Raw genomic sequence first — 27,129 nt, 5'->3', positions numbered from 1 at the left:
CATCTTGCTTGTTTTGCTGTTTGCCCTATGTGGGAAGGGTATGCCCAGACGTGGGTCCCGTGCTCACTACGCCACTGGAGTCAAGCTATCCTGGCTGAAGAGGGGTGAAACCCCGAAACCGGTCCTAGGATGCTTGATTCCGGTCCAGGGAAGACATGGCTTGGCAGTTCTGGCTGGACTTTTCCCATGAGGCACAGGGTCAAGACTGATTTGTATATGGCCATGTCTGAACTGGGGTGGCGTTGTGAGCAAAATAACGATGGATTAAACCTAGATCTGTGACTGAGGTGAATGTTTTGCCAATGTGCAACATTCCGTCCATCATCTTGTGTGTTATGCTGTTCGCCCTATGTGAGAAGGGTATGCCCAGATGTGGGTCCCGTGCTCACTACGCCACTGGAGTCAAGCTATCCTGGCTGAAGAGGGATGAAACTCCGAAACCAGTCCTAGGATGCTTGATTCCGGTCCAGGGAAGACATGGCTTGGCAGTTCTGGCTGGACTTTTCCCATGAGGCACAGGGTCAAGACTGATTTGCATATGGCCATGTCAGAACTGGGGTGGCGTGGTGAGCAAAATAACGATGGATTAAACCCAGATCTGTGATTGGGGGTGAATGTTTTGCCAATGTGCAACATTCCGTCCATCATCTTATGTGTTTTGCTGTTCGCCCTATGTGAGAAGGGTATGCCCAGACGAGGGTCCCGTGCTCACTACGCCACTGGAGTCAAGCTATCCTGGCTGAAGAGGGGTGAAACCCCGAAACCGGTCCTAGGATGCTTGATTCCGATCCAGGGAAGACATGGCTTGGCAGTTCAGGCTGGACTAATCCCATGAGGCACAGGGTCAAGACTGATTTGCATATGGCCCTGTCTGAACTGGGGTGGCGTGGTGAGCAAAATAACGATGGATTAAACCCAGATCTGTGACTGGGGGTGAATGTTTTGCCAATGTGCAACATTCCGTCCATCATCTTGTGTGTTTTGCTGTTCGTCCTATGTGGGAAGGGTATGCCCAGACGTGGGTCCCGTGCTCACTACGCCACTGGAGTCAAGCTATCCTGGATGAAGAGGGGTGAAACCCCGAAACCGGTCCTAGGATGCTTGATTCCGGTCCAGGGAAGACATGGCTTGGCAGTTCGGTCTGGAATGTTCCCATGAGGCACAGGGTCAAGACTGATTTGCATATGGCAATGTCTGAACTGGGGTGGCGTGGTGAGCAAAATAACAATGGATTAAACCCAGATCTGTGACTGCGGGTGAATGTTTTGCCAATGTGCAACATTCCATCCATCATCTTGTGTGTTTTGCTGTTCGCCCTATGTGGGAAGGGCATGCCCAGACATGGGTCCCGTGCTCACTACGCCACAGGAGTCAAGCTATCCTGGCTGAAGAGGGGTGAAACCCCGAAACCGGTCCTAGGATGCTTGATTCCTGTCCAGGGAAGACATGGCTTGGCAGTTCTGGCTGGACTTTTCCCATGAGGCACAGGGTCAAGACTGATTTGCATATGGCCATGTCTGAACTGGGGTTGCGTGGTGAGAAAAATAACGATGGATTAAACCCAGATCTGTGACTGGGGTGAATGTTTTGCCAATGTGCAACATTCCGTCCATCATCTTGTGTGTTTTGCTGTTCGCCCTATGTGAGAAGGGTATGCCCAGACGTGGGTCCCGTGCTCAGTACGCCCCTGGAGTCAAGCTATACTGGCTGAAGAGGGGTGAAACTCCAAAACCAGTCCTAGGATGCTTGATTCCGGTCCAGGGAAGACATGGCTTGGCAGTTCGGGCTGGACTTTTCACATGAGGCAGAGGGTCAAGACTGATTTGCATATGGCCATGTCTGAACTGGGGTGGCGTGGTGAGCAAAATAACAATGGCTTAAACCCAGATCTGTGACTGGGGGTGAATGTTTTGCCAATGTGCAACACTCCGTCCATCATCTTGTGTGTTTTTAGGTTCGTCCTATGTGGGAAGGGTATGCCCAGACGTGGGTCCCGTGCTCACTACGCCACTGGAGTCAAGCTATCTTGGCTGAAGAGGGGTGAAACCCCGAAACCGGGACTAGGATGCTTGATTCCGGTCCAGGGAAGACATGGCTTGGCAGTTCGGGCTGGACTGTTCCCATGAGGCACAGGGTCAAGACTGATTTGTATATGGCCATGTCTGAACTGGGGTGGGGTGGTGAGCAAAATAACGATGGATTAAACCCAGATCTGTGACTGGGGGTGAATGTTTTGCCAATGTGCAACATTCCGTCCATCATCTTGTTAGTTTTGCTGTTCGCCCTATGTGAGAAGGGTATGCCCAGACGTGGGTCCCGTGCTCACTACGCCACTGGAGTCAAGCTATCCTGGCTGAAGAGGGGTGGAACTCCGAAACCGGTCCTAGGATGCTTGATTCCGGTCCAGGGAAGACATGGCTTGGCAGTTCTGGCTGGACTTTTCCCATGAGGCACAGGGTCAAGACTGATTTGCATATGGCCATGTCTGAACTGGGGTGGCATGGTGAGCAAAATAACCATGGATAAAACCCAGATCTGTGACTGGGGGTGAATGTTTTGCCAATGTGCAACATTCCGTCCATCATCTTATGTGTTTTGCTGTTCGCCCTATGTGAGAAGGGTATGCCCAGACGAGGGTCCCGTGCTCACTACGCCACTGGAGTCAAGCTATCCTGGCTGAAGAGGGGTGAAACCCCAAAACCGGTCCTAGGATGCTTGATTCCGTTCCAGGGAAGACATGGCTTGGCAGTTCAGGCTGGACTAATCCCATAAGGCACAGGGTCAAGACTGATTTGCATATGGCCCTATCTGAACTGGGGTGGCGTGGTGAGCAAAATAACGATGGATTAAACCCAGATCTGTGACTGGGGGTGAATGTTTTGCCAATGTGCAACATTCCGTCCATCATCTTGTGTGTTTTGCTGTTCGTCCTATGTGGGAAGGGTATGCCCAGACGTGGGTCCCGTGCTCACTACGCCACTGGAGTCAAGCTATCCTGGATGAAGAGGGGTGAAACCCCGAAACCGGTCCTAGGATGCTTGATTCCGGTCCAGGGAAGACATGGCTTGGCAGTTCGGTCTGGAATGTTCCCATGAGGCACAGGGTCAAGACTGATTTGCATATGGCAATGTCTGAACTGGGGTGGCGTGGTGAGCAAAATAACAATGGATTAAACCCAGATCTGTGACTGCGGGTGAATGTTTTGCCAATGTGCAACATTCCATCCATCATCTTGTGTGTTTTGCTGTTCGCCCTATGTGGGAAGGGCATGCCCAGACGTGGGTCCCGTGCTCACTACGCCACAGGAGTCAAGCTATCCTGGCTGAAGAGGGGTGAAACCCCGAAACCGGTCCTAGGATGCTTGATTCCGATCCAGGGAAGACATGGCTTGGCAGTTCTGGCTGGACTTTTCCCATGAGGCACAGGGTCAAGACTGATTTGCATATGGCCATGTCTGAACTGGGGTTGCGTGGTGAGCAAAATAACGATGGATTAAACCCAGATCTGTGACTGGGGGTGAATGTTTTGCCAATGTGCAACATTCCGTCCATCATCTTGTGTGTTTTGCTGTTCGCCCTATGTGAGAAGGGTATGCCCAGACGTGGGTCCCGTGCTCAGTACGCCCCTGGAGTCAAGCTATACTGGCTGAAGAGGGGTGAAACTCCAAAACCGGTCCTAGGATGCTTGATTCCGGTCCAGGGAAGACATGGCTTGGCAGTTCGGGCTGGACTTTTCACATGAGGCAGAGGGTCAAGACTGATTTGCATATGGCCATGTCTGAACTGGGGTGGCGTGGTGAGCAAAATAACAATGGCTTAAACCCAGATCTGTGACTGGGGGTGAATGTTTTGCCAATGTGCAACACTCCGTCCATCATCTTGTGTGTTTTTAGGTTCGTCCTATGTGGGAAGGGTATGCCCAGACGTGGGTCCCGTGCTCACTACGCCACTGGAGTCAAGCTATCTTGGCTGAAGAGGGGTGAAACCCCGAAACCGGGACTAGGATGCTTGATTCCGGTCCAGGGAAGACATGGCTTGGCAGTTCGGGCTGGACTGTTCCCATGAGGCACAGGGTCAAGACTGATTTGTATATGGCCATGTCTGAACTGGGGTGGGGTGGTGAGCAAAATAACGATGGATTAAACCCAGATCTGTGACTGGGGGTGAATGTTTTGCCAATGTGCAACATTCCGTCCATCATCTTGTGTGTTTTGCTGTTCGCCCTATGTGAGAAGGGTATGCCCAGACGTGGGTCCCGTGCTCACTACGCCACTGGAGTCAAGCTATCCTGGCTGAAGAGGGGTGGAACTCCGAAACCGGTCCTAGGATGCTTGATTCCGGTCCAGGGAAGACATGGCTTGGCAGTTCTGGCTGGACTTTTCCCATGAGGCACAGGGTCAAGACTGATTTGCATATGGCCATGTCTGAACTGGGGTGGCATGGTGAGCAAAATAACCATGGATTAAACCCAGATCTGTGACTGGGGGTGAATGTTTTGCCAATGTGCAACATTCCGTCCATCATCTTGTATGTTTTGCGGTTTGCCCTATGTGGGAAGGGTATGCCCAGATGTGGGTCCCATGCTCACTACGCCACTGGAGTCAAGCTATCCTGGCTGAAGAGGGGTGAAACCCCGAAACCGGTCCTAGGATGCTTGATTCCGGTCCAGGGAAGACATGGCTTGGCAGTTCGGGCTGGACTTTTCCCATGGGGCACAGGGTCAAGATTGATTTGCATATGGCCATTTCTGAACTGGGGTGGCGTGGTGAGCAAAATAACGATGGATTAAACCCAGATCTGTAACTGGGGGTGAATGTTTTGCCAATGTGCAACATTCCGTCCATCATCTTGTATGTTTTGCTGTTCGCCCTATGTGGGAAGGGTATGCCCAGACGTGGGTCCCGTTCTCACTACGCCACTGGAGTCAAGCTATCCTGGCTGAAGAGAGGTGAAACCCCGAAACCGGTCCTAGGATGCTTGATTCCGGTCCAGGAAAGACATGATTTGGCAGTTCGGTCCGGAATGTTCCCATGAGGCACAGGGTCAAGACTGATATGCATATGGCCATGTCTGAACTCGGGTGGCGTGGTGAGCAAAATAACAATGGATTAAACCCAGATCTGTGACTGGGGGTGAATGTTTTGCCAATGTGCAACATTCCGTCCATCATCATGTATGTTTTGCTGTTCGCCCTATGTGGGAAGGGTATGCCCAGACGTGGGTCCCGTGCTCACTACGCCACTGGAGTCAAGCTATCCTGGCTGGAGAGGGGTGAAACCCCGAAACCGGTCCTAGGATGCTTGATTACGGTCCAGGGAAGACATGGCTTGGCAATTCGGGCTGGACTGTTCCCAGGAGGCAGAGCGTCAAGACTGATTTGCATATGGCCCTGTTTGAACTGGGGTGGCGTGGTGAGCAAAATAACGATGGATTAAACCCAGATCTGTGAGTGGGGGTGAATGTTTTGCCAATGTGCAACATTCCGTCCATCATCTTGTGTGTTTTGCTGTTCGCCCTATGTGAGAAGGGTATGCCCAGACGTGGGTCCCGTGCCCAGTACGCCCCTGGAGTCAAGCTATCCTGGCTGAAGAGGAGTGAAACTCCAAAACCGGTCCTAGGATGCTTGATTCCGGTCCAGGGAAGACATGGCTTGGCAGTTCGGGCTGGACTGTTCCCATGAGACACACAGTCAAGACTGATTTGCATATAGCCATGTCTGAACTGTGGTGGCGTGGTGAGCAAAATAACAATGGATTAAACCCAGATCTGTGACTGGGGGGAATGTTTTGCCAATGTGCAACATTCCGTTCATCATCTTGTGTGTTTTGCTGTTCGCCCTATGTGCGCAGGGTATGCCCAGACGTGGGTCCCATGCTCACTATGCCACTGGAGTCAAGCTATCCTGGCTGAAGAGGGGTGAAACCCCGAAACCGGTCCTAGGATGCTTGATTCCGGTCCAGGGAAGACATGGCTTGGCAGTTTGGGCTGGACTGTTCCCATGAGGCAGAGGGTCAAGACTGATTTGCATATGGCCATGTCTGAACTGGGGTGGCGTGGTGAGCAAAACAACAATGGCTTAAATCCAGATCTGTGACTGGGGGTGAATGTTTTGTCAATGTGCAACATTCCGTCCATCATCTTGTTTGTTTTGCTGTTCGCTCTATGTGGGAAGGGTATGCCCAGACGTGGGTCCCGTGCTCACTACGCCACTGGAGTCAAGCTATCCTAGCTGAAGAGGGGTGAAACCCCGAAACCGGTCCTAGGATGCTTTATTCCGGTCCATGGAAGACATGGCTTGGCAGTTCGGGCTGGACTTTTCACATGAGACAGAGGGTCAAGACTGATTTGCATATGGCAATGTCTGAACTGGGGTGGCGTGGTGAGCAAAATAACAATGGATTAAACCCAGATCTGTGACTGGGGGTGAATGTTTTGCCAATGTGCAACATTCCGTCCATCATCTTGTGTGTTTTAAGGTTCGCCCTATGTGGGAAGGGTATGCCCAGACGTGGGTCCCGTGCTCACTACGCCACTGGAGTCAAGCTATCTTGGCTGAAGAGGGGTGAAACCCCGAAACCGGTCCTAGGATGCTTGATTCCGGTCCAGGGAAGACATGGCTTGGCAGTTCGGGCTGGACTGTTCCCATGAGGCACAGGGTCAAGACTGATTTGTATATGGCCATGTCTGAACTGGGGTGGGGTGGTGAGCAAAATAACGATGGATTAAACCCAGATCTGTGACTGGGGTGAATGTTTTGCCAATGTGCAACATTCCGTCCATCATCTTGTGTGTTTTGCTGTTCGCCCTATGTGAGAAGGGTATGCCCAGACGTGGGTCCCGTGCTCACTACGCCACTGGAGTCAAGCTATCCTGGCTGAAGAGGGGTGAAACTCCAAAACCGGTCCTAGGATGCTTGATTCCGGTCCAGGGAAGACATGGCTTGGCAGTTCTGGCTGGACTTTTCCCATGAGGCACAGGGTCAAGACTGATTTGCATATGGCCATGTCTGAACTGGGGTGGCATGGTGAGCAAAATAACGATGGATTAAACCCAGATCTGTGACTGGGGGTGAATGTTTTGCTAATGTGCAACATTCCGTCCATCATCTTGTGTGTTTTGCTGTTCGCCCTATGTGAGAAGGGTATGCCCAGACGTGGGTCCCGTGCTCAGTACGCCACTGGAGTCAAGCTATCCTGGCTGAAGAGGGGTGAAACTCTGAAACCGGTGCTAGGATGCTTGATTCCGGTCCAGCAAAGACATGGCTTGGCAGTTCGGGCTGGACTGTTCCCATGAGACACACAGTCAAGACTGATTTGCATATGGCCATGTCTGAACTGTGGTGGCGTGGTGAGCAAAATAACAATGGATTAAACCCAGATCTGTGACTGGGGGTGAATGTTTTGCCAATGTGCAACATTCTGTCCATCATCTTGTGTGTTTTGCTGTTCGCCCTATGTGCGCAGGTTATGCCCAGACGTGGGTCCCATGCTCACTATGCCACTGGAGTCAAGCTATCCTGGCTGGAAACCGGTCCTAGGATGCTTGATTCCGGTCCAGGGAAGACATGGCTTGGCAGTTTGGGCTGGACTGTTCCCATGAGGCAGAGGGTCAAGACTGATTTGCATATGGCCATGTCTGAACTGTGGTGGCGTGGTGAGCAAAATAACAATGGATTAAACCCAGATCTGTGACTGGGGTGAATGTTTTACCAATGTGCAACATTCCGTCCATCATCTTATGTGTTTTGCTGTTCGCCCTATGTGGGAAGGGTATGCCCAGACGTGGGTCCCGTGCTCACTACGCCACTGGAGTCAAGCTATCCTGGCTGAAGAGGGGTGAAACCCCGAAACCGGTCCTAGGATGCTTGATTCCGGTCCAGGGAAGACATGGCTTGGCAGTTCTGGCTGGACTTTTCCCATGAGGCACAGGGTCAAGACTGATTTGCATATGTCCATGTCTGAACTGGGGTGGCATGGTGAGCAAAATAACGATGGATTAAACCCAGATCTGTGACTGGGGGTGAATGTTTTGCTAATGTGCAACATTCCGTCCATCATCTTGTGTGTTTTGCTGTTTGCCCTATGTGAGAAGGGTATGCCCAGACGTGGGTCCCGTGCTCAGTACGCCACTGGAGTCAAGCTATCCTGGCTGAAGAGGGGTGAAACTCTGAAACCGGTGCTAGGATGCTTGATTCCGGTCCAGGGAAGACATGGCTTTGCATTTCGGGCTGGACTGTTCCCATGAGACACACAGTCAAGACTGATTTGCATATGGCCATGTCTGAACTGTGGTGGCGTGGTGAGCAAAATAACAATGGATTAAACCCAGATCTGTGACTGGGGGTGAATGTTTTGCCAATGTGCAACATTCCGTCCGTGAATGTTTTGCCAATGTGCAACATTCCGTCCATCATCTTGTTTGTTTTGCTGTTTGCCCTATGTGGGAAGGGTATGCCCAGACGTGGGTCCCGTGCTCACTACGCCACTGGAGTCAAGCTATCCTGGCTGAAGAGGGGTGAAACCCCGAAACCGGTCCTAGGATGCTTGATTCCGGTCCAGGGAAGACATGGCTTGGCAGTTCTGGCTGGACTTTTCCCATGAGGCACAGGGTCAAGACTGATTTGCATATGGCCATGTCTGAACTGGGGTGGCGTTGTGAGCAAAATAACGATGGATTAAACCCAGATCTGTGACTGAGGTGAATGTTTTGCCAATGTGCAACATTCCGTCCATCATCTTGTGTGTTATGCTGTTCGCCCTATGTGAGAAGGGTATGCCCAGATGTGGGTCACGTGCTCACTACGCCACTGGAGTCAAGCTATCCTGGCTGAAGAGGGATGAAACTCCGAAACCGGTCCTAGGATGCTTGATTCCGGTCCAGGGAAGACATGGCTTGGCAGTTCTGGCTGGACTTTTCCCATGAGGCAGAGGGTCAAGACTGATTTGCATATGGCCATGTCGGAACTGGGGTGGCGTGGTGAGCAAAATAACGATGGATTAAACCCAGATCTGTGATTGGGGGTGAATGTTTTGCCAATGTGCAACATTCCGTCCATCATCTTATGTGTTTTGCTGTTCGCCCTATGTGAGAAGGGTATGCCCAGACGTGGGTCCCGTGCTCACTACGCCACTGGAGTCAAGCTATCCTGGCTGAAGAGGGGTGAAACCCCGAAACCGGTCCTAGGATGCTTGATTCCGATCCAGGGAAGACATGGCTTGGCAGTTCAGGCTGGACTAATCCCATCAGGCACAGGGTCAAGACTGATTTGCATATGGCCCTGTCTGAACTGGGGTGGCGTGGTGAGCAAAATAACGATGGATTAAACCCAGATCTGTGACTGGGGGTGAATGTTTTGCCAATGTGCAACATTCCGTCCATCATCTTGTGTGTTTTGCTGTTCGTCCTATGTGGGAAGGGTATGCCCAGGCGTGGGTCCCATGCTCACTATGCCACTGGAGTCAAGCTATCCTGGCTGGAAACCGGTCCTAGGATGCTTGATTCCGGTCCAGGGAAGACATGGCTTGGCAGTTTGGGCTGGACTGTTCCCATGAGGCAGAGGGTCAAGACTGATTTGCATATGGCCATGTCTGAACTGTGGTGGCGTGGTGAGCAAAATAACAATGGATTAAACCCAGATCTGTGACTGGGGTGAATGTTTTACCAATGTGCAACATTCCGTCCATCATCTTATGTGTTTTGCTGTTCGCCCTATGTGGGAAGGGTATGCCCAGACGTGGGTCCCGTGCTCACTACGCCACTGGAGTCAAGCTATCCTGGCTGAAGAGGGGTGAAACCCCGAAACCGGTCCTAGGATGCTTGATTCCGATCCAGGGGAGACATGGCTTGGCAGTTTAGGCTGGACTAATCCCATGAGGCACAGGGTCAAGACTGATTTGCATATGGCCCTGTCTGAACTGGGGTGGCGTGGTGAGCAAAATAACGATGGAGTAAACCCAGATCTGTGACTGGGGTGAATGTTTTGCCAATGTGCAACATTCCGTCCATCATCTTGTGTGTTTTGCTGTTCGCCCTATGTGAGAAGGGTATGCCCAGACGTGGGTCCCGTGCTCACTACGCCACTGGAGTCAAGCTATCCTGGCTGAAGAGGGGTGAAACTCCAAAACCGGTCCTAGGATGCTTGATTCCGGTCCAGGGAAGACATGGCTTGGCAGTTCTGGCTGGACTTTTTCCATGAGGCACAGGGTCAAGACTGATTTGCATATGGCCATGTCTGAACTGGGGTGGCATGGTGAGCAAAATAACGATGGATTAAACCCAGATCTGTGACTGGGGGTGAATGTTTTGCTAATGTGCAACATTCCGTCCATCATCTTGTGTGTTTTGCTGTTCGCCCTATGTGAGAAGGGTATGCCCAGACGTGGGTCCCGTGCTCAGTACGCCACTGGAGTCAAGGTATCCTGGCTGAAGAGGGGTGAAACTCTGAAACCGGTGCTAGGATGCTTGATTCCGGTCCAGGGAAGACAGGGCTTTGCAGTTCGGGCTGGACTGTTCCCATGAGACACACAGTCAAGACTGATTTGCATATGGCCATGTCTGAACTGTGGTGGCGTGGTGAGCAAAATAACAATGGATTAAACCCAGATCTGTGACTGGGGGTGAATGTTTTGCCAATGTGCAACATTCCGTCCATCATCTTGTGTGTTTTGCTGTTCGCCCTATGTGCGCAGGTTATGCCCAGACGTGGGTCCCATGCTCACTATGCCACAGGAGTCAAGCTATCCTGGCTGGAAACCGGTCCTAGGATGCTTGATTCCGGTCCAGGGAAGACATGGCTTGGCAGTTTGGGCTGGACTGTTCCCATGAGGCAGAGGGTCAAGACTGATTTGCATATGGCCATGTCTGAACTGGGGTGGCGTGGTGAGCAAAACAACAATGGCTTAAATCCAGATCTGTGACTGGGAGTGAATGTTTTGCCAATGTGCAACATTCCGTCCATCATCTTGTTTGTTTTGCTGTTTGCCCTATGTGGGAAGGGTATGCCCAGACGTGGGTCCCGTGCTCACTACGCCACTGGAGTCAAGCTATCCTGGCTGAAGAGGGGTGAAACCCCGAAACCGGTCCTAGGATGCTTGATTCCGGTCCAGGGAAGACATGGCTTGGCAGTTCTGGCTGGACTTTTCCCATGAGGCACAGGGTCAAGACTGATTTGCATATGGCCATGTCTGAACTGGGGTGGCGTTGTGAGCAAAATAACGATGGATTAAACCCAGATCTGTGACTGAGGTGAATGTTTTGCCAATGTGCAACATTCCGTCCATCATCTTGTGTGTTATGCTGTTCGCCCTATGTGAGAAGGGTATGCCCAGATGTGGGTCACGTGCTCACTACGCCACTGGAGTCAAGCTATCCTGGCTGAAGAGGGATGAAACTCCGAAACCGGTCCTAGGATGCTTGATTCCGGTCCAGGGAAGACATGGCTTGGCAGTTCTGGCTGGACTTTTCCCATGAGGCACAGGGTCAAGACTGATTTGCATATGGCCATGTCGGAACTGGGGTGGCGTGGTGAGCAAAATAACGATGGATTAAACCCAGATCTGTGATTGGGGGTGAATGTTTTGCCAATGTGCAGCATTCCGTCCATCATCTTATGTGTTTTGCTGTTCGCCCTATGTGAGAAGGGTATGCCCAGACGTGGGTCCCGTGCTCACTACGCCACTGGAGTCGAGCTATCCTGGCTGAAGAGGGGTGAAACCCCGAAACCGGTCCTAGGATGCTTGATTCCGATCCAGGGAAGACATGGCTTGGCAGTTCAGGCTGGACTAATCCCATGAGGCACAGGGTCAAGACTGATTTGCATATAGCCCTGTCTGAACTGGGGTGGCGTGGTGAGCAAAATAACGATGGATTAAACCCAGATCTGTGACTGGGGGTGAATGTTTTGCCAATGTGCAACATTCCGTCCATCATCTTGTGTGTTTTGCTGTTCGTCCTATGTGGGAAGGGTATGCCCAGACGTGGGTCCCGTGCTCACTACGCCACTGGAGTCAAGCTATCCTGGATGAAGAGGGGTGAAACCCCGAAACCGGTCCTAGGATGCTTGATTCCGGTCCAGGGAAGACATGGCTTGGCAGTTCGGTCTGGAATGTTCCCATGAGGCACAGGGTCAAGACTGATTTGCATATGGCCATGTCTGAACTGGGGTGGCGTGGTGAGCAAAATAACAATGGATTAAACCCAGATCTGTGACTGCGGGTGAATGTTTTGCCAATGTGCAACATTCCATCCATCATCTTGTGTGTTTTGCTGTTCGCCCTATGTGGGAAGGGCATGCCCAGACGTGGGTCCCGTGCTCACTACGCCACAGGAGTCAAGCTATCCTGGCTGAAGAGGGGTGAAACCCCGAAACCGGTCCTAGGATGCTTGATTCCTGTCCAGGGAAGACATGGCTTGGCAGTTCTGGCCGGACTTTTCCCATGAGGCACAGGGTCAAGACTGATTTGCATATGGCCATGCCTGAACTGGGGTTGCGTGGTGAGCAAAATAACGATGGATTAAACCCAGATCTGTGACTGGGGGTGAATGTTTTGCCAATGTGCAACATTCCGTCCATCATCTTGTGTGTTTTGCTGTTCGCCCTATGTGAGAAGGGTATGCCCAGACGTGGGTCCCGTGCTCAGTACGCCCCTGGAGTCAAGCTATACTGGCTGAAGAGGGGTGAAACTCCAAAACCGGTCCTAGGATGCTTGATTCCGGTCCAGGGAAGACATGGCTTGGCAGTTCGGGCTGGACTTTTCACATGAGGCAGAGGGTCAAGACTGATTTGCATATGGCCATGTCTGAACTGGGGTGGCGTGGTGAGCAAAATAACAATGGCTTAAACCCAGATCTGTGACTGGGGGTGAATGTTTTGCCAATGTGCAACACTCCGTCCATCATCTTGTGTGTTTTTAGGTTCGTCCGATGTGGGAAGGGTATGCCCAGACGTGGGTCCCGTGCTCACTACGCCACTGGAGTCAAGCTATCTTGGCTGAAGAGGGGTGAAACCCCGAAACCGGGACTAGGATGCTTGATTCCGGTCCAGGGAAGACATGGCTTGGCAGTTCGGGCTGGACTGTTCCCATGAGGCACAGGGTCAAGACTGATTTGTATATGGCCATGTCTGAACTGGGGTGGGGTGGTGAGCAAAATAACGATGGATTAAACCCAGATCTGTGACTGGGGGTGAATGTTTTGCCAAAGTGCAACATTCCGTCCATCATCTTGTGTGTTTTGCTGTTCGCCCTATGTGAGAAGGGTATGCCCAGACGTGGGTCCCGTGCTCACTACGCCACTGGAGTCAAGCTATCCTGGCTGAAGAGGGGTGGAACTCCGAAACCGGTCCTAGGATGCTTGATTCCGGTCCAGGGAAGACATGGCTTGGCAGTTCTGGCTGGACTTTTCCCATGTGGCACAGGGTCAAGACTGATTTGCATATGGCCATGTCTGAACTGGGGTGGCATGGTGAGCAAAATAACCATGGATTAAACCCAGATCTGTGATTGGGGGTGAATGTTTTGCCAATGTGCAACATTCCGTCCATCATCTTGTATGTTTTGCTGTTTGCCCTATGTGGGAAGGGTATGCCCAGATGTGGGTCCCGTGCTCACTACGCCACTGGAGTCAAGCTATCCTGGCTGAAGAGGGGAGAAACCCCGAAACCGGTCCTAGGATGCTTGATTCCGGTCCAGGGAAGACATGGCTTGGCAGTTCGGGCTGGACTTTTCCCATGGGGAACAGGGTCAAGATTGATTTGCATATGGCCATTTCTGAACTGGGGTGGCGTGGTGAGCAAAATAACGATGGATTAAACCCAGATCTGTAACTGGGGGTGAATGTTTTGCCAATGTGCAACATTCCGTCCATCATCTTGTATGTTTTGCTGTTCGCCCTATGTGGGAAGGGTATGCCCAGACGTGGGTCCCGTTCTCACTACGCCACTGGAGTCAAGCTATCCTGGCTGAAGAGGGGTGAAACTACGAAACCGGTCCTAGGATGCTTGATTCCGGTCCAGGGAAGACATGGCTTGGCAGTTCTGGCTGGACTTTTCCCATGAGGCACAGGGTCAAGACTGATTTGCATATGGCCATGTCTGAACTGGGGTGGCGTGGTGAGCAAAATAATGATGGATTAAACCCAGATCTGTGACTGGGGGTGAATGTTTTGCCAATGTGCAACATTCCGTCCATCATCATGTATGTTTTGCTGTTCGCCCTATGTGGGAAGGGTATGCCCAGACGTGGGTCCCGTGCTCACTACGCCACTGGAGTCAAGCTATCCTGGCTGGAGAGGGGTGAAACCCCGAAACCGGTCCTAGGATGCTTGATTACGGTCCAGGGAAGACATGGCTTGGCAATTCGGGCTGGACTGTTCCAATGAGGCAGAGGGTCAAGACTGATTTGCATATGGCCCTGTCTGAACTGGGGTGGCGTGGTGAGCAAAATAACGATGGATTAAACCCAGATCTGTGAGTGGGGGTGAATGTTTTGCCAATGTGCAACATTCCGTCCATCATCTTGTTTGTTTTGCTGTTCGCTCTATGTGGGAAGGGTATGCCCAGAAGTGGGTCCCGTGCTCACTACGCCACTGGAGTCAAGCTATCCTGGCTGAAGAGGGGTGGAACTCCGAAACCGGTCCTAGGATGCTTGATTCCGGTCCAGGGAAGACATGGCTTGGCAGTTCTGGCTGGACTTTTCCCATGAGGCACAGGGTCAAGACTGATTTGCATAGGGCCATGTCTGAACTGGGGTGGCATGGTGAGCAAAATAACCATGGATTAAACCCAGATCTGTGACTGGGGGTGAATGTTTTGCCAATGTGCAACATTCCGTCAATCATCTTGTATGTTTTGCTGTTCGCCCTATGTGGGAACGGTATGCCCATACGTGGGTCCCGTTCTCACTACGCCACTGGAGTCAAGCTATCCTGGCTGAAGAGAGGTGAAACCCCGAAACCGGTCCTAGGATGCTTGATTCCGGTCCAGGGAAGACATGGCTTGGCAGTTCGGTCCGGAATGTTCCCATGAGGCACAGGATCAAGACTGATTTGCATATGGCCCTGTCTGAACTGGGGTGGCGTGGTGAGCAAAATAACGATGGATTAAACCCAGATCTGTGAGTGGGGGTGAATGTTTTGCCAATGTGCAACATTCCGTCCATCATCTTGTGTGTTTTGCTGTTCGCCCTATGTGAGAAGGGTATGCCCAGACGTGGGTCCCGTGCTCAGTACGCCCCTGGAGTCAAGCTATCCTGGCTGAAGAGGGGTGAAACTCCAAAACCGGTCCTAGGATGCTTGATTCCGGTCCAGGGAAGACATGGCTTGGCAGTTCGGGCTGGACTTTTCCCATGAGGCACAGGGTCAAGACTGATTTGCATATGGCCATTTCTGAACTGGGGTGGCGTGGTGAGCAAAATAACGATGGATTAAACCCAGATCTGTGACTGGGGGGGGGAATGTTTTGCCAATGTGCAACATTCCGTCCATCATCTTGTATGTTTTGCTGTTCGCCCTATGTGGGAAGGGTATGCCCAGACGTGGGTCCCGTTCTCACTACGCCACTGGAGTCAAGCTATCTTGGCTGAAGAGAGGTGAAACCCCGAAACCGGTCCTAGGATGCTTGATTCCGGTCCAGGGAAGACATGGCTTGGCAATTCGGGCTGGACTGTTCCCATGAGGCACAGGGTCAAGGCTGATTTGCATATGGCCATGTCTGAAATGGGGTGGCGTGGTGAGCAAAATAACGATGGATTAAACCCAGATCTGTGACTGGGGTGAATGTTTTGCCAATGTGCAACATTCCGTCCATCATCTTGTGTGTTTTGCTGTTCGCCCTATGTGAGAAGGGTATGCCCAGACGTGGGTCCCGTGCTCAGTACGCCACTGGAGTCAAGCTATCCTGGCTGAAGAGGGGTGAAACTCTGAAACCGGTGCTAGGATGCTTGATTCCTGTCCAGTGAAGACATGGCTTGGCAGTTCGGGCTGGACTTTTCCCATGAGGCACAGGGTCAAGACTGATTTGCATATGGCCATGTCTGAACTGGGGTGGTGTGGTGAGCAAAATAACGATGGATTAAACCCAGATCTGTGACTGGGGGTGAATGTTTTGCCAATGTGCAACATTCCGTCCATCATCTTGTGTGTTTTGCTGTTCGCCCTATGTGGGAAGGGTATGCCCAGATGTGGGTCCCATGCTCACTACATCACTGGAGTCAAGCTATCCTGGCTGAAGAAGGGTGAAACCCCGAAACCAGTCCTAGGATGCTTGATTCCGGTCCAGTGAAGACATGGCTTGGCAGTTCGGGCTGGACTGTTCCCATGAGACACACAGTCAAGACTGATTTGCATATGGCCATGTCTGAACTGTGGTGGCGTGGTGAGCAAAATAACAATGGATTAAACCCAGATCTGTGACTGGGGGTGAATGTTTTGCCAATGTGCAACATTCCGTTCATCATCTTGTGTGTTTTGCTGTTCGCCCTATGTGCGCAGGGTATGCCCAGACGTGGGTCCCATGCTCACTATGCCACTGGAGTCAAGCTATCCTGGCTGAAGAGGGGTGAAACTCCGAAACCGGTCCTAGGATGCTTGATTCCGGTCCAGGGAAGACATGGCTTGGCAGTTTGGGCTGGACTGTTCCCATGAGGCAGAGGGTCAAGACTGATTTGCATATGGCCATGTCTGAACTGGGGTGGCGTGGTGAGCAAAACAACAATGGCTTAAATCCAGATCTGTGACTGGGGGTGAATGTTTTGTCAATGTGCAACATTCCGTCCACCATCTTGTTTGTTTTGCTGTTCGCTCTATGTGGGAAGGGTATGCCCAGACGTGGGTCCCGTGCTCACTACGCCACTGGAGTCAAGCTATCCTAGCTGAAGAGGGGTGAAACCCCGAAACCGATCCTAGGATGCTTGATTCCGGTCCAGGGAAAACATGGCTTGGCGGTTCGGGCTGGACTGTTCCCATGAGGCACAGGGTCAAGACTGATTTGTATATGGCCATGTCTGAACTGGGGTGGCGTGGTGAGCAAAATAACGATGGAGTAAATCCAGATCTGTGACTGGGGTGAATGTTTTACCAATGTGCAACATTCCGTCCATCATCTTGTGTGTTTTGCTGTTCGCCCTATGTGAGAAGGGTATGCCCAGATGTGGGTCCCGTGCTCACTACGCCACTGGAGTCAAGCTATCCTGGCTGGAGAGGGGTGAAACCCCGAAACCGGTCCTAGGATGCTTGATTACGGTCCAGGGAAGACATGGCTTGGCAATTCGGGCTGGACTGTTCCCATGAGGCACAGGGTCAAGACTGATTTGCATATGGCCCTGTCTGAACTGGGGTGGCGTGGTGAGCAAAATAACGATGGATTAAACCCAGATCTGTGAGTGGGGGTGAATGTTTTGCCAATGTGCAACATTCCGTCCATCATCTTGTGTGTTTTGCTGTTTGCCCTATGTGAGAAGGGTATGCCCAGACGTGGGTCCCGTACTCAGTACGCCCCTGGAGTCAAGCTATCCTGAATGAAAAGGGGTGAAACTCCAAAACCGGTCCTAGGATGCTTGATTCCGGTCCATGGAAGACATGGCTTGGCAGTTCGGGCTGGACTTTTCACATGAGGCAGAGGGTCAAGACTGATTTGCATATGGCAATGTCTGAACTGGGGTGGCGTGGTGAGCAAAATAACAATGGCTTAAACCCAGATCTGTGACTGGGGGTGAATGTTTTGCCAAAGTGCAACATTCCGTCCATCATCTTGTGTGTTTTGCTGTTCGCCCTATGTGAGAAGGGTATGCCCAGACGTGGGTCCCGTGCTCACTACGCCACTGGAGTCAAGCTATCCTGGCTGAAGAGGGGTGGAACTCCGAAACCGGTCCTAGGATGCTTGATTCCGGTCCAGGGAAGACATGGCTTGGCAGTTCTGGCTGGACTTTTCCCATGTGGCACAGGGTCAAGACTGATTTGCATATGGCCATGTCTGAACTGGGGTGGCATGGTGAGCAAAATAACCATGGATTAAACCCAGATCTGTGATTGGGGGTGAATGTTTTGCCAATGTGCAACATTCCGTCCATCATCTTGTATGTTTTGCTGTTTGCCCTATGTGGGAAGGGTATGCCCAGATGTGGGTCCCGTGCTCACTACGCCACTGGAGTCAAGCTATCCTGGCTGAAGAGGGGAGAAACCCCGAAACCGGTCCTAGGATGCTTGATTCCGGTCCAGGGAAGACATGGCTTGGCAGTTCGGGCTGGACTTTTCCCATGGGGAACAGGGTCAAGATTGATTTGCATATGGCCATTTCTGAACTGGGGTGGCGTGGTGAGCAAAATAACGATGGATTAAACCCAGATCTGTAACTGGGGGTGAATGTTTTGCCAATGTGCAACATTCCGTCCATCATCTTGTATGTTTTGCTGTTCGCCCTATGTGGGAAGGGTATGCCCAGACGTGGGTCCCGTTCTCACTACGCCACTGGAGTCAAGCTATCCTGGCTGAAGAGGGGTGAAACTACGAAACCGGTCCTAGGATGCTTGATTCCGGTCCAGGGAAGACATGGCTTGGCAGTTCTGGCTGGACTTTTCCCATGAGGCACAGGGTCAAGACTGATTTGCATATGGCCATGTCTGAACTGGGGTGGCGTGGTGAGCAAAATAATGATGGATTAAACCCAGATCTGTGACTGGGGGTGAATGTTTTGCCAATGTGCAACATTCCGTCCATCATCATGTATGTTTTGCTGTTCGCCCTATGTGGGAAGGGTATGCCCAGACGTGGGTCCCGTGCTCACTACGCCACTGGAGTCAAGCTATCCTGGCTGGAGAGGGGTGAAACCCCGAAACCGGTCCTAGGATGCTTGATTACGGTCCAGGGAAGACATGGCTTGGCAATTCGGGCTGGACTGTTCCAATGAGGCAGAGGGTCAAGACTGATTTGCATATGGCCCTGTCTGAACTGGGGTGGCGTGGTGAGCAAAATAACGATGGATTAAACCCAGATCTGTGAGTGGGGGTGAATGTTTTGCCAATGTGCAACATTCCGTCCATCATCTTGTTTGTTTTGCTGTTCGCTCTATGTGGGAAGGGTATGCCCAGAAGTGGGTCCCGTGCTCACTACGCCACTGGAGTCAAGCTATCCTGGCTGAAGAGGGGTGGAACTCCGAAACCGGTCCTAGGATGCTTGATTCCGGTCCAGGGAAGACATGGCTTGGCAGTTCTGGCTGGACTTTTCCCATGAGGCACAGGGTCAAGACTGATTTGCATAGGGCCATGTCTGAACTGGGGTGGCATGGTGAGCAAAATAACCATGGATTAAACCCAGATCTGTGACTGGGGGTGAATGTTTTGCCAATGTGCAACATTCCGTCAATCATCTTGTATGTTTTGCTGTTCGCCCTATGTGGGAACGGTATGCCCATACGTGGGTCCCGTTCTCACTACGCCACTGGAGTCAAGCTATCCTGGCTGAAGAGAGGTGAAACCCCGAAACCGGTCCTAGGATGCTTGATTCCGGTCCAGGGAAGACATGGCTTGGCAGTTCGGTCCGGAATGTTCCCATGAGGCACAGGATCAAGACTGATTTGCATATGGCCCTGTCTGAACTGGGGTGGCGTGGTGAGCAAAATAACGATGGATTAAACCCAGATCTGTGAGTGGGGGTGAATGTTTTGCCAATGTGCAACATTCCGTCCATCATCTTGTGTGTTTTGCTGTTCGCCCTATGTGAGAAGGGTATGCCCAGACGTGGGTCCCGTGCTCAGTACGCCCCTGGAGTCAAGCTATCCTGGCTGAAGAGGGGTGAAACTCCAAAACCGGTCCTAGGATGCTTGATTCCGGTCCAGGGAAGACATGGCTTGGCAGTTCGGGCTGGACTTTTCCCATGAGGCACAGGGTCAAGACTGATTTGCATATGGCCATTTCTGAACTGGGGTGGCGTGGTGAGCAAAATAACGATGGATTAAACCCAGATCTGTGACTGGGGGGGGGAATGTTTTGCCAATGTGCAACATTCCGTCCATCATCTTGTATGTTTTGCTGTTCGCCCTATGTGGGAAGGGTATGCCCAGACGTGGGTCCCGTTCTCACTACGCCACTGGAGTCAAGCTATCTTGGCTGAAGAGAGGTGAAACCCCGAAACCGGTCCTAGGATGCTTGATTCCGGTCCAGGGAAGACATGGCTTGGCAATTCGGGCTGGACTGTTCCCATGAGGCACAGGGTCAAGGCTGATTTGCATATGGCCATGTCTGAAATGGGGTGGCGTGGTGAGCAAAATAACGATGGATTAAACCCAGATCTGTGACTGGGGTGAATGTTTTGCCAATGTGCAACATTCCGTCCATCATCTTGTGTGTTTTGCTGTTCGCCCTATGTGAGAAGGGTATGCCCAGACGTGGGTCCCGTGCTCAGTACGCCACTGGAGTCAAGCTATCCTGGCTGAAGAGGGGTGAAACTCTGAAACCGGTGCTAGGATGCTTGATTCCTGTCCAGTGAAGACATGGCTTGGCAGTTCGGGCTGGACTTTTCCCATGAGGCACAGGGTCAAGACTGATTTGCATATGGCCATGTCTGAACTGGGGTGGTGTGGTGAGCAAAATAACGATGGATTAAACCCAGATCTGTGACTGGGGGTGAATGTTTTGCCAATGTGCAACATTCCGTCCATCATCTTGTGTGTTTTGCTGTTCGCCCTATGTGGGAAGGGTATGCCCAGATGTGGGTCCCATGCTCACTACATCACTGGAGTCAAGCTATCCTGGCTGAAGAAGGGTGAAACCCCGAAACCAGTCCTAGGATGCTTGATTCCGGTCCAGTGAAGACATGGCTTGGCAGTTCGGGCTGGACTGTTCCCATGAGACACACAGTCAAGACTGATTTGCATATGGCCATGTCTGAACTGTGGTGGCGTGGTGAGCAAAATAACAATGGATTAAACCCAGATCTGTGACTGGGGGTGAATGTTTTGCCAATGTGCAACATTCCGTTCATCATCTTGTGTGTTTTGCTGTTCGCCCTATGTGCGCAGGGTATGCCCAGACGTGGGTCCCATGCTCACTATGCCACTGGAGTCAAGCTATCCTGGCTGAAGAGGGGTGAAACTCCGAAACCGGTCCTAGGATGCTTGATTCCGGTCCAGGGAAGACATGGCTTGGCAGTTTGGGCTGGACTGTTCCCATGAGGCAGAGGGTCAAGACTGATTTGCATATGGCCATGTCTGAACTGGGGTGGCGTGGTGAGCAAAACAACAATGGCTTAAATCCAGATCTGTGACTGGGGGTGAATGTTTTGTCAATGTGCAACATTCCGTCCACCATCTTGTTTGTTTTGCTGTTCGCTCTATGTGGGAAGGGTATGCCCAGACGTGGGTCCCGTGCTCACTACGCCACTGGAGTCAAGCTATCCTAGCTGAAGAGGGGTGAAACCCCGAAACCGATCCTAGGATGCTTGATTCCGGTCCAGGGAAAACATGGCTTGGCGGTTCGGGCTGGACTGTTCCCATGAGGCACAGGGTCAAGACTGATTTGTATATGGCCATGTCTGAACTGGGGTGGCGTGGTGAGCAAAATAACGATGGAGTAAATCCAGATCTGTGACTGGGGTGAATGTTTTACCAATGTGCAACATTCCGTCCATCATCTTGTGTGTTTTGCTGTTCGCCCTATGTGAGAAGGGTATGCCCAGATGTGGGTCCCGTGCTCACTACGCCACTGGAGTCAAGCTATCCTGGCTGGAGAGGGGTGAAACCCCGAAACCGGTCCTAGGATGCTTGATTACGGTCCAGGGAAGACATGGCTTGGCAATTCGGGCTGGACTGTTCCCATGAGGCACAGGGTCAAGACTGATTTGCATATGGCCCTGTCTGAACTGGGGTGGCGTGGTGAGCAAAATAACGATGGATTAAACCCAGATCTGTGAGTGGGGGTGAATGTTTTGCCAATGTGCAACATTCCGTCCATCATCTTGTGTGTTTTGCTGTTTGCCCTATGTGAGAAGGGTATGCCCAGACGTGGGTCCCGTACTCAGTACGCCCCTGGAGTCAAGCTATCCTGAATGAAAAGGGGTGAAACTCCAAAACCGGTCCTAGGATGCTTGATTCCGGTCCATGGAAGACATGGCTTGGCAGTTCGGGCTGGACTTTTCACATGAGGCAGAGGGTCAAGACTGATTTGCATATGGCAATGTCTGAACTGGGGTGGCGTGGTGAGCAAAATAACAATGGCTTAAACCCAGATCTGTGACTGGGGGTGAATGTTTTGCCAATGTGCAACATTCCGTCCATCATCTTGTGTGTTTTAAGGTTCGCCCCATGTGGGAAGGGTATGCCCAGACGTGGGTCCCGTGCTCACTACACCCTTGGAGTCAAGCTATCTTGGCTGAAGAGGGGTGAAAACCCGAAACCGGTCCTAGGATGCTTGATTCCGGTCCAGGGAAGACATGGCTTGACAGTTCGGCATGGACAGTTCCAATGAGGCACAGGGTCAAGACTGATTTGTATATGGCCATGTCTGAACTGGGGTGGGGTGGTGAGCAAAATAACGATGGATTAAACCCAGATCTGTGACTGGGGTGAATGTTTTGCCAATGTGCAACATTCCGTCCATCATCTTGTGTGTTTTGCTGTTCGCCCTATGTGAGAAGGGTATGCCCAGACGTGGGTCCCGTGCTCACTACGCCACTGGAGTCAAGCTATCCTGGCTGAAGAGGGGTGAAACTCCAAAACCGGTCCTAGGATGCTTGATTCCGGTCCAGGGAAGACATGGCTTGGCAGTTCTGGCTGGACTTTTCCCATGAGGCACAGGGTCAAGACTGATTTGCATATGGCCATGTCTGAACTGGGGTGGCATGGTGAGCAAAATAACGATGGATTAAACCCAGATCTGTGACTGGGGGTGAATGTTTTGCTAATGTGCAACGTTCCGTCCATCATCTTGTGTGTTTTGCTGTTCGCCCTATGTGAGAAGGGTATGCCCAGACGTGGGTCCCGTGCTCAGTACGCCACTGGAGTCAAGCTATCCTGGCTGAAGAGGGGTGAAACTCCAAAACCGGTCCTAGGATGCTTGATTCCGGTCCAGGGAAAACATGGCTTGGCGGTTCGGGCTGGACTGTTCCCATGAGGCACAGGGTCAAGACTGATTTGTATATGGCCATGTCTGAACTGGGGTGGCGTGGTGAGCAAAATAACGATGGAGTAAATCCAGATCTGTGACTGGGGTGAATGTTTTACCAATGTGCAACATTCCGTCCATCATCTTGTGTGTTTTGCTGTTCGCCCTATGTGAGAAGGGTATGCCCAGATGTGGGTCCCGTGCTCACTACGCCACTGGAGTCAAGCTATCCTGGCTGGAGAGGGGTGAAACCCCGAAACCGGTCCTAGGATGCTTGATTACGGTCCAGGGAAGACATGGCTTGGCAATTCGGGCTGGACTGTTCCCATGAGGCACAGGGTCAAGACTGATTTGCATATGGCCCTGTCTGAACTGGGGTGGCGTGGTGAGCAAAATAACGATGGATTAAACCCAGATCTGTGAGTGGGGGTGAATGTTTTGCCAATGTGCAACATTCCGTCCATCATCTTGTGTGTTTTGCTGTTTGCCCTATGTGAGAAGGGTATGCCCAGACGTGGGTCCCGTACTCAGTACGCCCCTGGAGTCAAGCTATCCTGAATGAAAAGGGGTGAAACTCCAAAACCGGTCCTAGGATGCTTGATTCCGGTCCATGGAAGACATGGCTTGGCAGTTCGGGCTGGACTTTTCACATGAGGCAGAGGGTCAAGACTGATTTGCATATGGCAATGTCTGAACTGGGGTGGCGTGGTGAGCAAAATAACAATGGCTTAAACCCAGATCTGTGACTGGGGGTGAATGTTTTGCCAATGTGCAACATTCCGTCCATCATCTTGTGTGTTTTAAGGTTCGCCCCATGTGGGAAGGGTATGCCCAGACGTGGGTCCCGTGCTCACTACACCCTTGGAGTCAAGCTATCTTGGCTGAAGAGGGGTGAAAACCCGAAACCGGTCCTAGGATGCTTGATTCCGGTCCAGGGAAGACATGGCTTGACAGTTCGGCATGGACAGTTCCAATGAGGCACAGGGTCAAGACTGATTTGTATATGGCCATGTCTGAACTGGGGTGGGGTGGTGAGCAAAATAACGATGGATTAAACCCAGATCTGTGACTGGGGTGAATGTTTTGCCAATGTGCAACATTCCGTCCATCATCTTGTGTGTTTTGCTGTTCGCCCTATGTGAGAAGGGTATGCCCAGACGTGGATCCCGTGCTCACTACGCCACTGGAGTCAAGCTATCCTGGCTGAAGAGGGGTGAAACTCCAAAACCGGTCCTAGGATGCTTGATTCCGGTCCAGGGAAGACATGGCTTGGCAGTTCTGGCTGGACTTTTCCCATGAGGCACAGGGTCAAGACTGATTTGCATATGGCCATGTCTGAACTGGGGTGGCATGGTGAGCAAAATAACGATGGATTAAACCCAGATCTGTGACTGGGGGTGAATGTTTTGCTAATGTGCAACGTTCCGTCCATCATCTTGTGTGTTTTGCTGTTCGCCCTATGTGAGAAGGGTATGCCCAGACGTGGGTCCCGTGCTCAGTACGCCACTGGAGTCAAGCTATCCTGGCTGAAGAGGGGTGAAACTCTGAAACCGGTGCTAGGATGCTTGATTCCGGTCCAGGGAAGACATGGCTTGGCAGTTCGGGCTGGACTGTTCCCATGAGACACACAGTCAAGACTGATTTGCATATGGCCATGTCTGAACTGTGGTGGGGTGGTGAGCAAAATAACAATGGATTAAACCCAGATCTGTGACTGGGGGTGAATGTTTTGCCAATGTGCAACATTCCGTCCATCATCTTGTGTGTTTTGCTGTTCGCCCTATGTGCGCAGGTTATGCCCAGACGTGGGTCCCATGCTCACTATGCCACTGGAGTCAAGCTATCCTGGCTGGAAACCGGTCCTAGGATGCTTGATTCCGGTCCAGGGAAGACATGGCTTGGCAGTTTGGGCTGGACTGTTCCCATGAGGCAGAGGGTCAAGACTGATTTGCATATGGCCATGTCTGAACTGGGGTGGCGTGGTGAGCAAAACAACAATGGCTTAAATCCAGATCTGTGACTGGGGGTGAATGTTTTGCCAATGTGCAACATTCCGTCCATCATCTTGTTTGTTTTGCTGTTTGCCCTATGTGGGAAGGGTATGCCCAGACGTGGGTCCCGTGCTCACTACGCCACTGGAGTCAAGCTATCCCGGCTGAAGAGGGGTGAAACCCCGAAACCGGTCCTAGGATGCTTGATTCCGGTCCAGGGAAGACATGGCTTGGAAGTTCTGGCTGGACTTTTCCCATGAGGCACAGGGTCAAGACTGATTTGTATATGGCCATGTCTGAACTGGGGTGGCGTTGTGAGCAAAATAACGATGGATTAAACCCAGATCTGTGACTGAGGTGAATGTTTTGCCAATGTGCAACATTCCGTCCATCATCTTGTGTGTTATGCTGCTCGCCCTATGTGAGAAGGGTATGCCCAGATGTGGGTCCCGTGCTCACTACGCCACTGGAGTCAAGCTATCCTGGCTGAAGAGGGATGAAACTCCGAAACCGGTCCTAGGATGCTTGATTCCGGTCCAGGGAAGACATGGCTTGGCAGTTCTGGCTGGACTTTTCCCATGAGGCACAGGGTCAAGACTGATTTGCATATGGCCATGTCGGAACTGGGGTGGCGTGGTGAGCAAAATAACGATGGATTAAACCCAGATCTGTGATTGGAGGTGAATGTTTTGCCAATGTGCAACATTCCGTCCATCCTCTTATGTGTTTTGCTGTTCGCCCTATAGGAGAAGGGTATGCCCAGACGTGGGTCCCGTGTTCACTACGCCACTGGAGTCAAGCTATCCTGGCTGAAGAGGGGTGAAACCCCGAAACCGGTCCTAGGATGCTTGATTCCGATCCAGGGAAGACATGGCTTGGCAGTTCAGGCTGGACCAATCCCATGAGGCACAGGGTCAAGACTGATTTGCATATGGCCCTGTCTGAACTGGGGTGGCGTGGTGAGCAAAATAACGATGGATTAAACCCAGATCTGTGACTGGGGGTGAATGTTTTGCCAAAGTGCAACATTCCGTCCATCATCTTGTGTGTTTTGCTGTTCGTCCTATGTGGGAAGGGTATGCCCAGACGTGGGTCCCGTGCTCACTACGCCACTGGAGTCAAGCTATCCTGGCTGAAGAGGGGTGAAAACCCCGAAACCGGTCCTAGGATGCTTGAATCCGGTCCAGGGAAGCCATGGCTTGGCAGTTCGGTCTGGAATGTTCCCATGAGGCACAGGGTCAAGACTGATTTGCATATGGCCATGTCTGAACTGGGGTGGCGTGGTGAGCAAAATAACAATGGATTAAACCCAGATCTGTGACTGCGGGTGAATGTTTTGCCAATGTGCAACATTCCATCCATCATCTTGTGTGTTTTGCTGTTCGCCCTATGTGGGAAGGGCATGCCCAGACGTCGGTCCCGTGCTCACTACGCCACAGGAGTCAAGCTATCACGGCTGAAGAGGGGTGAAACCCCGAAACCGGTCCTAGGATGCTTGATTCCTGTCCAGGGAAGACATGGCTTGGCAGTTCTGGCTGGACTTTTCCCATGAGGCACAGGGTCAAGACTGATTTGCATATGGCCATGTCTGAACTGGGGTTGCGTGGTGAGCAAAATAACGATGGATTAAACCCAGATCTGTGACTGGGGGTGAATGTTTTGCCAATGTGCTACATTCCGTCCATCATCTTGTGTGTTTTGATGTTCGCCCTATGTGAGAAGGGTATGCCCAGACGTGGGTACCGTGCTCAATACGCCACTGGAGTCAAGCTATCCTGGCTGAAGAGGGCTGAAACTACGAAACGGGTCCTAGGATGGTTGATTCCGGTCCAGGGAAGACATGGCTTGGCAGTTCTGGCTGGACTTTTCCCATGAGGCACAGGGTCCAGACTGATTTGCATATGGCCATGTCTGAACTGGGGTGGCGAGGTGAGCAAAATAACGATGGATTAAACCCAGATCTGTGACTGGGGGTGAATGTTTTGCCAATGTACAACATTCCGTCCATCATCTTGTGTGTTTTGCTGTTCGCCCTATGTGAGAAGGGTATGC

Source organism: Triturus cristatus, chromosome 3_1 (genome assembly GCF_964204655.1).
Source record: "Triturus cristatus chromosome 3_1, aTriCri1.1, whole genome shotgun sequence".
Lineage (NCBI taxonomy): Eukaryota > Metazoa > Chordata > Amphibia > Caudata > Salamandridae > Triturus > Triturus cristatus.
Note: the sequence above shows the minus strand (reverse complement) of the source record.